Source organism: Miniopterus schreibersii, assembly GCF_964146895.1.
Source record: "Miniopterus schreibersii genome assembly, chromosome: 8".
NCBI lineage: Eukaryota > Metazoa > Chordata > Mammalia > Chiroptera > Miniopteridae > Miniopterus > Miniopterus schreibersii.
In genome coordinates, this window is record NC_138109.1 from 24,592,416 (window position 1) to 24,607,492 (window position 15,077).

At 44.8% G+C, this 15,077-nt stretch overlaps 1 protein-coding gene and 1 pseudogene across 6 annotated transcripts in view; both read right to left on the reverse strand.

The window, feature by feature from the left end:
* The window catches only part of FOXJ3 (forkhead box J3), a 104,789-nt gene extending 98,505 nt beyond the window's left edge, over positions 1–6,284 (reverse strand). For 3 of the 5 annotated variants that reach the window (XM_081144290.1, XM_081144288.1, XM_081144289.1), the window contains exon 1: positions 5,648–5,842. The gene's annotated coding sequence lies outside the window, so the exon portion shown is untranslated. Of the gene's footprint in view, positions 1–5,647; positions 5,851–6,210 lie in introns of those variants that run through there. The other 2 variants (XM_081144287.1, XM_081144286.1) reach the window with 2 other exon arrangements.
* A 6,609-nt stretch (positions 6,285–12,893) lies between these two features.
* LOC308560429 (mitochondrial import inner membrane translocase subunit Tim8 A pseudogene) lies at positions 12,894–13,211 on the reverse strand (annotated as a pseudogene). The gene has a single exon. The product of its transcript is annotated as a mitochondrial import inner membrane translocase subunit Tim8 A pseudogene (transcript).
* Between the last annotated feature and the right edge of the window lie 1,866 nt (positions 13,212–15,077).

Genomic DNA, 15,077 nt, shown 5'->3' on the forward strand with positions numbered 1-15,077 from the left:
AACCAATCGATGTGTCTTTCTCACACCGATGTTTCTATCTCCCCTTTCCACTCTCTCTAAAAAGCAATGGAAAAATATCCTCAGATGAGGATAAAAAAATAATAATAAATAAAAAACTCATTTTAAGTCCTGAAAATTAAACATTAAAATGTACTGATTCCCTAAGAGGATTTCCCAGTCCCTGTAATTCTTCAGCAATTCATATGGGGATCCTTTAAGTTAAAATAGCAGCACAGAGTAGTGGAAATAGCAATGGACATGGACTAAGATGATCTATTTGCTCCATCAGTGACTTAAATGTGCAATATTTGGCAAGTCACCAAATCTCAACTTCAAATTGCTTGTCTTAAAAAATGCTTTGCCGCCCAGCCAGCATGGCTAACTGGCTGAGCATCAACCTATGATCCAGGAGATTGAGGTTTGATTCCAGGTCAGGGCACATGCCCTGGTTGCCAGCTCAATACCCAGCAGGCAACGTGCAGGAGGCAGCCAATCAATGACTCTCTCATCATTGATGTTTCTATCTCTCCCTCTCCCTTCCTCTCTCTGAAATCAATAAAAACATATTTAAAAAAATTTTAAACCTATAAAAAAATGCTTTGCCTACATCAGGGCTATTGTGGGATCAAATGAGATAACAAATGAAAACAAAGTACATAAACCATAAGCACGCTATATAAATGTTCAAGGGCCATGCCTTACTCATCTTTGTATCTCCAGTACGTAGCAGAATGCATAGCTGAGGTTATGATCTAAAAGAAAAGCCATGGAAAGGGTGGAGTTGCAGAATAAGGATTAAGATAAAGATAGGGAAGGGCTTTTAAAAAGAGTAAAAAACCTAAATGTCCATCAAAGGTTGGATGAATGAATAAATAAAAGGTATACCAGCCATACTGGACTATTACTTACCAACAAAAATGATACTGATACACACTACAAGAATGGATAACCCTTGAAACATTATGCTATGGGAAAGAAACTAGACAAAAGACGATATACTATATAATCCATTTATACAAAATGTCCAAAATAGGCAAAACTATAGAGATAGTAAGTACATTAGTGATTGCCTAGGACTCAGGGGGAGGGGAAAATGAGAGGAGTGACTGCTAATAGGTACAAACATTCTTTTTTGGAATAACTGAAATATCTAAAAATGATTTGGTAATGGTTGCATAACTTAGTAAATATACTAAAAACCAATGAATTGTATACTTTAAATGGGTAAACTGTATAGTATGTGAATTGTATCTCAATAAAACTGTTCTAAAAAAGTGTTTAAGAGAACTGTGATAAGTATAAAAATCACTGGCTTTAGAACACACGTTTTCTTTTTTAAAGAAAAAAAAAGGTGAGTTTTCTGATATTTGATTAGCTCTGACATGTGGACAAGAATGAGACCGGAGGAAGCAATAGGAGAAAATTCTACAAATTACCACACCAGACCACGTCTCTACAAATCCTTTTATGGAAAACAAATCTGGCATCTATTTTTATCCTTCTTTTCAAAATTCTAAGGATACAAATTACCTCCTGGTCCTAGTTCAATAGTCTTTTTGACACTTTATTAAATTTATTGGAGTGACAATGGTTAATATGAACATACAGGTTTCAGGTGTGACCTTCTATGTTACAAGATCTCCATATTGCTCTGTATGCCCACCATCCAAAGTCCTATCTTCTCCCATCACCGTAGATTAAGACTCCCATTACCCTCCTCCCCGAAACCCTCTTCCCTCAGGCAACCACAATGCTGTTTGTGTCCACGAGTTTCAGTTGTATATCCCATATATGAGTGAAATAATATGGTTCATAGCTTTTCCTGACTGACTTATTTCACTTAGCATAATATTCTCAAGGCCCCTCCACGTTGTTACAAATGGCATCCTTTCTTATGGCTGAGTAGTAATCCACTATACCACATCTTCTTTATCCAGTCCATCACAGGACACTTTGGTTGTTTCCCTGTCTTGGCCACCGTGAATAATGATGCAATGAAGATAGTGGTGCATATATCTTTGTGAAAATATGTTTTCGAGTTTTCTGGGTATACCCAAGAGAGGGATTGTTGGGTCGTACGGTAGCTCTATTATTAATCTTTCGAGGAATCGCCAGACTGTTTCCATAATGGTTGTACCAGTCTACATTCCCACCAGCAGTGAATGAGGGTCAATAGTCTTTTCATCATGATCATTGTTTCTGAACTTGGAGACTACATTTGATACAGTCAACCACAACGCCCTTCCTATCCTTGGCTTCTGTAGCACTGATGTGCCTCCTGGCTCTTCTCAGAATGCTTTACCTATTAGCCTATGTCTCCCAAAGTTCCAAACTCTTTCACCATTATACCACTGACCTCCCAACACTCATCTACTCACGCGTTTTACTATCGTTAGCTCTGGTCAATGAACAATCTACACTGCATCTCTATAGCAATGAAGTATACAGATACTTCTACTCTAGTCAGTTCTTGACTATCCTCACTAAGGCTGGGAAGCAGTGGTGTGGCTCAACCTAAATAATTCCTATGCTATTTCTATGTGATTTTGGAACTTGGTATACTTTTTTTTCCCTGATGAATAGATGTTTTTCTAATCGTTTTGCTTAGATTAATACTAAACTAAGCCTGCATTTCCAGAGCCAAACCAGCAAGAAGAGAAGGCTATCAGGAGTGGCAGGAAGCTAGCCTACTATTAAAAGACTGATTGAACACAATCTAGTGTTGCCCATAACCAATCTTAGCCCATTTTCCTGAACAGTGATACTTTCCTATTTTCCTCCCAGGATTCTAGGCTTTAAACTTTTAATGTTTTATTTGCTCTCTTACCTTTGCCTACATTCAATAATCACTGAGTTCAAATTAATTTTTACTCACACATACACCTTATATATTCTATACACTTTCTTAGGACAGTATAATTTACAATTAAATGCATAAGCTCAAAGGCTAGATTGCCTGGGTTCAAATCCTGACTGGCTCTGCTGCTTACTCTGTTGGAGTTTGGGTAGGTCACTTAACCTCTCTGTCACCCAGTTTCTCCATAGGAGTAAGAAGACGTTATTATGAAGATTTAAAGAGTTAAATACATGTAAAGAACTTAGAACAATGCCTGGCATACTATAAGTACTCAATAAATGTTAGCTATTATTTTATAGCCATAATCACTATCTTATGTCAGACCCTCATCATTTTATTCCTAAAATTCTCCAAGAGCATTCCAGGCAGTCTCCCCCCAGGACACTCAGCTAATACAAAAACCTCCCTCAGAAACAGTACGCATCATCTTATTCTCATTCTTTAGAAACCATTGTGACGCCCCATCAAATCAAACCCTATATCCTTGATAGATCCTCCACCAATACCAATCTTAAACTCATTTATTATTATTCACCAATACACTTTCTCCGTGCCAGTCAAACTGCTTGGTATCTTTGTAAGTTACCACTTCTCTGTCTTTGCAAATACTAGTTTATTCTCCTGGAATATACCTCTTCCCCTCTGAAAATTCCTCTTTTTCAAATATCACTTATACCTTTGACTTTGGTTGCATTGTTATCCCATAAGTTTGATTTTACTTGGTAATTATGAATAATGGACATTATGTGTTGTTTCCCCAACAGAAGTTGAAGAGTTTGAAGAGACCACATATTTTATCTCGTGTCTCTTTCATACAGACTACTTTACACAGAGCACAGTATTTTGCAGGAGGACACAAATGCTGACTGACTAAAAAAATATGCCTCAGAATGTATCACAACATTCTCTACTTTCCACTGCCCCACCCATATTTAGCATGTTGAAAGCAGATAGAACCTGTATTTAAACATTTTTATTTTACATAGGAGAATATACTAACAACTGTACCAGATAAAAGGAAAAATATATATTCAAAGATAATGCACAAAGCAAAAAAACAAACCAAGAAAAAATGAGCATACTGGCCATTCTAGAATCTAAAAATGACTTCAAAATATTAAGACTTTTTATTTCATCCAAACCAATGAACCAAAAGGAGCCAAAATAAACATGTCCTGACCCCATCCAAAAAATACCTAATAAAGGCATGACAAAGTCCCAGTATCTTCAGCAGCACAAAACCAAGCACAAGATTCACCTCAACTCCAAAAAACACAAAAAGAAAACAGAAATCCTCAGGTTTATCTTTAAAAACAAACAAACAAACAAAAAACAACAGAAAACTTAAAAATGCAAGCACATCTCTAATATGCCACCCAAACTGAAAAATGGAGAGGAGTTACTACTTTTCTATAAATATCTTCTAAGGCCTGGGTAGATTAAAAGGCTCCTCTCACAACTACTGTGGCCTGCTCCCTGTTAAGGGGACAAACTGTAGTAAAAATAGGGCAAAACACAGAAAGATGGAAACCTTAACCTGGAAGAGACATTAAGGAAAAAAATACTCAAAATACGTTTCAAAACCAGTTTCCAAAAACAGAGAGCAATGGTATTCAAAAGACAGAGGGAAAGGTAAATGAAAGAGCTCCCAAGAAATAAGTGACTCAGTGAAACTATCTAGTGCTGCCTTGGAAGTCACTTGTTTCACTGGGAAACAAAGTAGAAGGGAAAAAAATTAAAAGACAAAAAAGATGCCCACTAACTCCCTGGCCAGCCTAACACAGCTCATTCAGGAATCCAAAAAGGAACAAGAGACTTACATTGCACAACACAGAAAAGCCTTCGCCAACCATACACACAAAAAGTAGAGCGGAGAAGCGAAAACTACACATCTCAATGCATTAGCAGCTTCAGCTTATTCTCTCTTTAGGATTAAGCAGAAGAAAGAACTAGAGGAGCCAAAGGGAGAGGAGGCAAGATGTCAATGAAACTAAGCCCCGTTGTCAGAGTACAACTCCTGCTTCTTCCAGCTAACCAACAGTAGGCCTCAGCAAAGAAAACTGACCCTAACACCTTACACGCCACCAGGAGGAAATCACAGAGGAAAAACCACCCCGTTACCCTCCCTCCCCACCAGCTGCAAAAATGGAGGGGGGGAGGGAACACCCTACCACGTGGGCAGGATGCAACACACAGGACAGCAACACGTCCGCATGGAACGGCAGCCTCTGTCCTAATGCCGGCAAAGGACACGGCGACAGGATGGGTGGGAACACAGGCCCCCTCGCACGGGCCTCCTCACCCCCAAAGGGCACCCCCGAGGCAGGAGGTGCTGCCCGCCTCGCCTGCCGAAAAGCACCCCCAAGGTTGAAGGGAAGAGGCTGCATCGTGCCGGGGTAGGGAGCTAGCCCAGGCCAGGGGCAGGTCACGAAGCGACGGACACGGCACTGTCCTCCGACTCGGCGCCCCGGGAACCCCGTCTGGCTCCCCCGAGCCCCGCCTGGGGGAGGGGGGAGGCGAGGAGGCGCGGAGCCGCGGCTTCCCGGCTGAGGGGCAGCAGCAGCTGAGAAGCGCCGCGGGGGAGGGAGGGACCGGGCCCTCGCCGACCGCCCAGGCCCCAGCTCCCGCAGGGGCCCCTGCTCCGCCCGCCGTCCACCCCGCAGTGTCCGTGGCTGAGAAAAGGGAGAGGGCGTCTCGCGGAGGGCAGCCCCAGCCTCCGTCCCGAGAGATGCCCCAGCCCCGCCTCCTCGCCGCAGCCCCGGCCCGGCCGCCTCGGCGGCGGGCGCTCACCTCAGGCTGCGCAGGCCGGGACGGCCCGGCCGAGCCCCCGGCCGCTGCGTGCGTCTCCGCCCCCCGGGAAAGGTCCCAACGGCGCCTGGTGCGAGCGGCCGAGGCCCCAAGCAGCGCCCAGAGCGGTGGCGGCAGCGGGAGCAGCCAACATCCGGGGCCGCGCACCCGGAACTACTTCCCGACCCGCTCCCCCTCCCGCCCCCGCGGCCACCCCCGCCTCCGCCTCCCGCGACGTCGCTGCGCCACCAGCCCGGCGTCGGCGGCGTCACGGCTCCTCCGCGGTCGTGGCGGCGGCGAAGGGCGCGGGATCCCTCCGCTGGGACAAGTAGTGCCCTGAGACGCCGCCGGTTCTGCCTTCGCGCCGCGGGCGTCGTGGAGCCGCGGGTGTCGTGGAGCCGCCGGCAACTCCGGACGCCTTGGGAGTGGGAGCGGCCGAGGCGGCTCCGGAGCGGAGGGCAGCGAGAACCCGCGGCCCGGGACCCTGCCCGTGGGTTCCAAGGGCCCGTGATCCCGGGGAATGGCGCCTCGTGACCTTGCCCCCACCCCCAATTTCGCCACCTCACCGTAACGGCAGGCACCTCAGCCTCTCCTGGAAACCGGCCCCTCTTCCCGCTTGGCACAGCGCGGGTTCCAAAGGCACCTTGGCGGTTCAGGACACCCTTCCCTCAGAGCTTCACAGGCCAGGCTTCCAGGCCCGTCTCCGCCGAGGCCTGTCCCATCCTGGCCTCAGTTTCCTTCTCCAAAGGAGGTGCACCCCTACGGGCTCTGCGGGCTCCAAAGCAGCGGCCGGGCTGTGGTCCTTGGGCTCAGTAGGCGGAGTGTTTAGGAAGGTAGTGCGGGCAGCTTGTGGACTTTGGAGTTTACCTCGACGTCAGTCTTCACTGATTCTCTAAACTGTTAGCGCTGGTCAGCTGCCCCGTGGTTTCACAGTCGCTGACGTTCGGGCGCCTTCCTCGGGCTTTCTTCGCATTCGTCACGCGGGCAGCGCCAAGCATGCTGTTGAACCCACAGTAGATCCTCAACATTTGGAGACTCACTTTTTTTTTTAGGTGAACACTTGGTAGATTGGATGATAGGAAAACAGAAGCCTGAGTGAATGAGCCCTGGGAACCCTTCTGACGTAGTCTCCGGTTATTAAGGAGCTGACTAAACCAATTGCTTCAGCAAACACTGAACACCTGCTATTCACCCAGCGTTTCCAGGCCCTGGGGATTCAAAGTACGGCTATATTCCTTCCTACGAAGGCCAGCAACACTCGCCCGGCCGGTGTGGTGCAGTGACCAGCGCGTCGCCTGCAGACCAGCGCGCCGAGGGCTCCATTCCCGGTCAAGGGCACCTGCAGAGCCAGGGGCTTGCAGGAACCCCTTCTCTCTCGCATCCTTGCGCGCTCTCGCACTCTCCCCCTGCCTCCCTCCCTTCCACTCTGAAAGCAATGGAAAAAATATCCTCAGGTGAGGGTTAACAACAACAAAAAAACAGCGAGATTCTGAAGATAAAAATATTCATTCACTCATTCATCCAACCAATAGTTGCCAATCACTACTAAGGTTGTCAGACACTACTTTAGTGCTTGGGATGTGTCCGTGAACAGAAAGGCGTGGGGGAATACCCTTACCTCTTGGAGCTATCACCTGGTATGGGAGAAAGATGATAAACATACCAGAAAATTATTTGGGAAGATATAAGGTATTCAGTGCTATGGGAAAAAGTAGACCTGGCAGGGTAAGGGGTATGAAGAAAACTGAAGGGGGGGGGGGTACTTTTTAATGTCTGCCATTTATTCATCAATAATACCTATATCTGTTCAACAAATACTTCAGCCCAGACCATGTGTTGGGTGCCAAAGTTCTGATCTGGTGGACTCCCCAGCTAGGGGAGACCACATGCCAAATGTTTTCTCATGTCTTCTCATTCAATGCCTTTACCAAGTCGCTGAGATAGAATTCCTATGCTCATCTTTACAGCTGATGAAACTGAGGCTCAAAAGAGTTAAAATTTTGAGCCTAGATTCAAACCCAATGTCTTCCAAGTCCAACTCCCTTTCCAGCTTCACCTCAACTGAGATCTCATTTTTGTTTTGTTACACCTCGCTTTTTTTCACGTAAACTCATGCATTAATCTAGGTGAATGGCCTTAGGCCTGCACTGGGGCAAAAGGGAGGGAGAAAGGAAAATACTTAGTGGAGAGAGGAGTATGTGGAGCGTAGTAATAGGGGTAGCAGAAAAAAATTAGTGGAAAAGAAATGAAGGTAGATTCGTAACATATCTTATTCCAATTCCAGTTTTATAGAATGGAGTTTAAATAGAGCCATCAGGAAGAGCCCAATTCATAAGGTGACTTTAATGAAAAACTTGAAAGAGGTGAGGGAGTGAGACATGCCATTGTCTGGAAAAGAGTGTCCCAGGCAGAAGTAACAGCTAGTGGAAAGACCCTGAGGCAAATGCATTCCTGGGCGCATTAGAAATAGTGAGAAGGCCAGGACAATTAGAGCAGGGTGAATAAATGAGAGGAATGGGGAGAGAAGGTCAGAGAGTGGCGCCATTTTAAGGAACATGTCTAAAACAGCCACCTCAGAGCTTTTAACAGAGGAGTAATATCTGATTCATGCTTTCAAAAAATCACTCTGGCTACTGTGGGTGGACAGCGGTGGAAGCCAAAGGCTCCAGTATCCAGGTGCAGGATGATGGCTTAGGTCAGGCTGGAAGCAGTGAGTTGGATAAATTAAGATACAGTCTCTATACTTTAAGAACTCACGGTCTAACGGGAAACAAATAGATTACATAATTAATACAATATGGTAGGGAAAATAGTATCCCGTAGAAAAGGCCACCCTTGCCAGCTTTCCTGAGAAAGGGAAGAGCTCCCTCTTCTACCAAGTTCCCAAGGGAACTGGAAGTTGCTGGTTCTTTGCTGAACCTTGTTTTCTTCCCAACCCTTCAGTTCTCAAAGCTCACCATCCCTTGAGTGGGACTATAGGCAGAAGGGTACTAAAAAACAACAGTGTGCATCACGTAACTAAGGAGATGGGCAAAGCTGAGATTATCCATATTTGTCAGAGGAAGAAACTGAGCCCAATAGTCACCAGGCTTTAACCTCAGACTGGGATCAAGGTCAACAAAGTCCCAAACCAGGAATCTCTGAATCACTTGAGTGGAGTCAGTCAGATGATGGACTAAGAGAACAGAAAGACTCATGTTCCGACTTGCTCCAAGTCTGGAGATTTTTGGTTCCCATTCATCATCACCTCTTACAAATCCTGGGCAGCTCCTCACCTCTCATCTGTTTGGGATTCCAAGGTGCTTTTCTAAAGTGCTTGTTCCTATCCAGGGGTAGGTCTGGGGAGAGAACAGGGCTGGATAACTGCCAGAATGGGAATGGGAATCAGAAGTCTTTGGGAAGGAAAGAGGCACAAATCCCAGAGTGTCAAAGAGTGGAAGAACACCCTTCCCATCACCCCCAAAAAATAGTTGTAATGGTAATAGCAGCAGAGGGGGATTCTGGGACAGTGTGGGAGGAAGAGCTTAAAGCCCAGGTTGGAGAGGCAGGCCTGAGTTCAGCCTGATGTTCCATAGCTTACTTCTTGTGTGCCTGCATCAAGTGATGCAGTTTCTCGTAGTCTCTGTTTCCTTGCCTATTAAATAGGAACCATAATCATAGCTACCTGGCAAAAGAGATCATACACAAGCTGTCATAAAATAAAGGCCCTCAAAGACAGTTATTATTTTGCACAAGGTCGAGTGTAGAAAAGAGTACTTCAGAAAAGAGTAGTTCACAGTCTTGGGAGATGGGAATGGGCTGGGAGGGAGGGTGTGGGGCAGGAGAGCCTTCAAAGAGAAGATGGTATCTAACTCAGGGGACAGATCCTTAAGAGAAATAGCTTGCTCAAAGCAATGAGATAGAGGTTTTATTGTTTTGTGGTGTTCGCAATCTTTTACCAGCCTTGTCTGGATTATAAATTCCCTGAAAGAAACTGCCCTGAGCTGGGCTGCAACAGCCCTACGAAAATCTTGCTTTGGCACTAGCTTGTATCAGCAGCAGGGTGTTCAGTGCTTCACGTGACCCACAGCTGCTGACAAATGAGGCCTTTCCTGATCCTTTATTGTAAGAGGAAAGCAGAAAATTAGAAATGAATTTTATATGAGCCAAGACCTGCAAGAGGGAAAGAAAAACATGAGAGGGCACCTCCTATAATTCCCTGCCTTGGAGGAGCCTTCCAGATTCCCTGGATATCTTTATATTTTGCTTTATATTTCATGCATTAGCCTAAATTTTCCCCCCTAGTTCTGACAATGAATTTGCACTAGTGTACTTATACCACCTACCTTCCTCACCCTCCCCATCCCAATCCATTTTTCCTGTAACCACCTGGCTCAAACTTTGGCTTACCTCCACTCTCAGAATCAATTGAGCTAATTAAAAGCACAATGAAAGACACTAGGGCACCAAGACAGCTGAACAAACATTAACAAATGCTCAGGTTAAATACAGTATTTACATTATGCGCAAGCAAATGTAAAAGTAGGTTAAAGCTACGAGGTGGTCATCCCCATTTTAAAGTAGATGAAACTTGGGTGGTACTAGGAAGAGTAGGTTAAAGGATGTTCAAATAGAGGGGCATCAGGGGAAATCTTTTGGAATGACAGACTGAAAGGAACCAGGAAAGAGCAACCCAAAGAAACCCAAAGGAGCCTGAAATTCTGGGTACAAACATGGTAGTTAAGAAACTTGTTTGATTTAAAGTTGTGAAGTTATTGACCTATCTCCTACCTAATGAGCTGTATTAAAATGACTGCAGCCCGGCCGGGTGTGGCTCAGCAGTTGAGCATCGACCTAGGATCCAGGCTATCGGGGTTTGATTCCCGGTCAGGGCACGTGCCCGGGTTGCGGCCTGCAGTTGATCAATGACTCTCTCATCATTGATGTTTCTCTCTCTCTCTCTCTCCCTCTCCTTTCCTCTCTCTGAAATCAATAAAGATATTTAAAAAAAAAAAAAAAAATGACTGCAGTGCTGTAGGGAGAATGGCGAGGAACGGCTAATATTTCTTGTGTGTTCCTTGTGTGATTGGAAACATGATAGACCCTTTGTATGCATTTTCATTTAATCCTTAGAGCAAAGCTACGAGGTGGTCATCCCCATTTTAAAGAAGAGGAAACAGAGGCTTATAGTTTGAGAGTGGTAGAGTCAGGATTTGAACCCAGAGCTGTCTGGCTCTAAGCTCACCTTCAAAGTCCTACTAACCCATCAGTTTACATTGATATAAAAACTGTAACTTACTGGGTGCTCTTCACTGCAAGTGGGTGTATTTACATCCACGTGCCACTTCAGGAAGCCTTTCAAACCTTGTCAGAGACACAGCTGAGGTTGGAATCTACACACACAAAGTCTCAAAGAATTCTCTTCATTTTTTTCTAAGTCTTTGTTGCATGAGTGGGCAAGGAGGCAAATCTCTTTGTTTTGCAACCGAAAAAGGGGGGTTGGGAGAGACCCTGTGGTCGACCATATGATTGTTTATAAACATTTACTGTGCCTCTCAGGGGCAGATTGTACTTCCCCATGCCACCAACAACAGGCTTGGTTATGTGACTTACAAATGAGATATGAGCAGCCGTGGGGGCCACTTCCAAGTAGAAGCTCTAAGAGTCAATGTGCTTCATGATGTTTTCCTTTCCTGCTCTCCTGATGACCAGCAATATTCAAGATAGAAGCTAATCCACCTGCTTCTGTCCCAGAGTGAAGACAACATGCAATAAAGCCCCAGCTGACCTGGGAAAGACACACAGCACAAGTGAAAAAAACTACTTTTGCTGATTGGGCCATTGAGAACTGGGAATTGCTACCATAGTGTAACAGAGCCTCTGCTGACTGATGCAGACCCTTTCTGAATTTGTTTCTGTTGGTGATCCAGATTTATGGGGTCATCCCCAGGTAAAATAGGTTGCTTGGGAAGTATGAGAAGATGTAGAAAATGGGATTATTAGTGCACTGTAGTGAAAGGCTTTAAAATATAGAATATGAAACGCAGTCCTGATCTGGGGGCCCAGACAAGCCATTGTAGGATAGGTACCATAGACCATGTCATGTCCCAGAGGAAGTTAAAAAGAAGGTTAAGATACAGTCCCTGTTCTTGAGGCAAAGGCCATTTTCATTCATTTTGTTAATCTTGTGAGAGCTTTTATTTCAGTGATCAAAAGAATGAAGTAAATGGTTTACATCTATACTGATTTAACATTAAGCATGCACCTCTTACCTGAAACTGCTGTTAGTTTTTGACAGGCCTAAATCTTTACAACTTATTTAGGCACATCTTTGAGTTTCTTGGACCCTGATGTAGAGGGTAAGTGAACTTCTTCCTTGAGGCAGGTTTAGTAATGAAAATTATGTTCACTGGCTAGATTCCTTTATAATTAAAGGCCTCTAGACACTCAGGCTTCCTGTACTACCTCAAGACCATACTTTATTTAGATATTTAAGTAAATCACAGTACAAAGCAGGGAGATAATTTAGAAAGCTGAACTGTAATTTAGAAAGCTGATCATTCCATAGATTTTTTTTTTCTAGCACTGATGGTCAAAACACTAGATAAGAAGGCCTACAGTTAAGTACCAAATTACTCTTCTCCCACTGCTGCCCTTTCTCAGACACACAAAGATGTTTGTATCCATATCCCCAGAGATCTGAAATGAATCCATGCAAATGACAGATTTTACCCATGTGGTGCCACTAGTGCCACTATCGAACTATTGGAAGCAGTTAATGAGACTCTAAGAAAAACATAGTCCCACATTCAGTAATATGCATCTAGTATAGTTTTCTATTCATCTGTCAATTGTTTTCACAAAATTAACGTTAAAAAACACAACCAGCCCAGCGGCGTGGCTCAGTGGTTGAGCATCGACCTATGATCCAGGAGATTGCAGTTTGATTCCTGGTCAGGGCACATGCCTGGGTTGCGGGTGTGATCCCCAGCAGGGGTGTGCAGGAGGCAGCCAATCAATGGCTCTCTCATCACTGATGTTTTTCTCTCTCTCTCTCCCTTCCCCTTCCTCTCTCTGAAATCAATAAAAACATATTTAAACACACACACACACACACACAACAAAATGCACATATGACCCCCAAACCCCAAACCCACAAAAAAATAGGTCTTTGTTCATTCTCAGATGACAGGATGCCCCCAGAGTGACAAATGTGGGACCCAATCCCCAATGGCCTTTTCTTCAACCATCTCATCAACCGCTCTTCATTTCATGAACTACCTTTCTTTTCCAAAAAGGTAATGCTGAAATCAGTCAGGCTTTCTGAGAAGACTGGCTTGAATTTCCGTGTCTGTTCCAGTCGATTCAAGACTAACTGGCTTGTCTCAATGAAGCACTGAACGCAGTTCACAAAACAGGCCTGGCCAGACTGTCCAAGTTTGGCCCAGGCTTGTCCATGCACTTCTCCCGACAAAGTTCTGTCATCTGGTGCACCAGCTGCTGGAAGCGCTGCTTCTGAGTCTCCACCTCAATAAAATGCTGCAGCTGCGGGTCTACCCACAGCGAAGGAAGCAGAGGAGGAATCCATCCCAGCATGACCACAGATGCCAAGACGTACTCCACACCAATTCAGCGACCTTCACCTGTCTGCATCTTCATTCAGTTTTAACATAGCTGCACTGGGTGCCTGGCGCCCACTAGGCCCTTAACATAGCTGCACTGGGTGCCTGGCACCCATTAGGCCCATAATGAATGGTCTGGAACCATAACCCAGGTTTCCTAACACCCCACTAAGGCTTTTCCTATGTTGTGGTGTGTTGCCCACTTGGGTTAAGGGATCTGGGAGGGAAAGGCTAAGGTAAAACCCTTTCAGTGGGGTTTTTTGTTCCTTGCTACCACGAACTGTGTCATCCTTGTGCTTATAAATTGTGTCTGAGATGAAATCTGCTAGAAATGCTGATGAGATGGCTACCCATTCATTCAGTTAACATTTACCTAATGCTAACTCTAAGCTGGGTACTGTGCTCAGGGCTTGTAATGTAAAGATAAAAGTAGTAGCTAGGGGGCAGTACAGCATAAAAGTGATTAAGAGAGTGTGCCAGTGTTAACAAGTGGGGGACAGTGATAAGTGGGTAGAGCATGGGCTCCCTTGCCTGGGGTTTAATCCCAGCTCTGCCACTCACTAGCTCAATGACTTCAGTTGGGCAAGTTGCTTAATCTCTCTGAGCCTCAATTTTCTCATCTGTACTTGGGGATAATAATAGTGCTCACTGCATAAGTGTGTTGTCAGCTAACTGAAGCAAGGCACGTGGAGAGTGCTGAACACAGTGCTTAGCACATAAGAAGTGTTATACATGTGAGCTCTTCCTATTTTCCTGCATGGTTCATAGAGGAAGGAGAATAGAGGAAGGAATTTGATCTGACTGAGGATGGTCGTTTCAAGGAAGGATTTGCAAACACAAGCATTTGAGCTCAGCCTCAAAGGAGGAGTTCAGGTCTGTTAGGGCAAGGCAGGCAGGAAGGTAATTCCAAGTGTAAAGGCCTGGCCCCATTGTTTAAGGTGGGGCATATTTGGAGGGTTCTTCCCTCTCCTGAACTCCCTCCCTAGGTGCCGAGGCACACAGAATCAGATGAGACCTGTCTGGCAACTACATCACACTGCAGCTCCTCCCTCTGCCCCTTCCTCTTCACTCCCCCTGCAGGACTAATCACAAAAGCACACCTCTCCAACTCCCCAGAAAACTTCGTGCCCACAAAATCCTTTTAGGAATCTGGTTTTTCAAGGACTCCAACCTACGTTATGAGTAATACTACTTGCAATTTGAAACTGAAAAATATATTTTATGTGTATAGTGTAGAAACCTCAGCATGGTGGACTAGTTAGAGGAAATACACATTTATTCATTAAACCATCACAATGCACTTGTCCAACACTGTACTAAGGAACACGCTGTGTTTCCTTACATCTAAGCATCTTGATTGTGCAAGCAGTCTTGGATAAAAGCACTTAAAGCTTTAAATATGGTTTCTTAATCTTTTTCAAACTTTTATTTTCTAAGAAAAACTTTAAACAGATATGCAAATGGACAAATACAATGAACTCGCATATATCCATCATCCAGCTTCAACAATTACCCAGTACTAGCCAAGGCTCCAGTAACATTCACATGTGGAAATTGGATATGTCCCTTGAATAGTTTTAATTTATAAATCCCTGCTCAACTCTTTTTTTCTTGCAATGTGTTTGTTGAAGAAACTACATTATTTTTCCTAAAGTATTTCCCACAAAATCGATCTTGCTGCATGCTTCCCTGTGGTGGTTTTTAACATGTGCTCTGCCTTCTGTGTTTCCCATAAATCAGTAGTTGGGTCTAGAGGCCGAGTCAGATTCATGTGTGAGATTTTGGGGGGCACAACTACTTCATTGGCAGTATGTTCTTCCATAAAGGAGGCA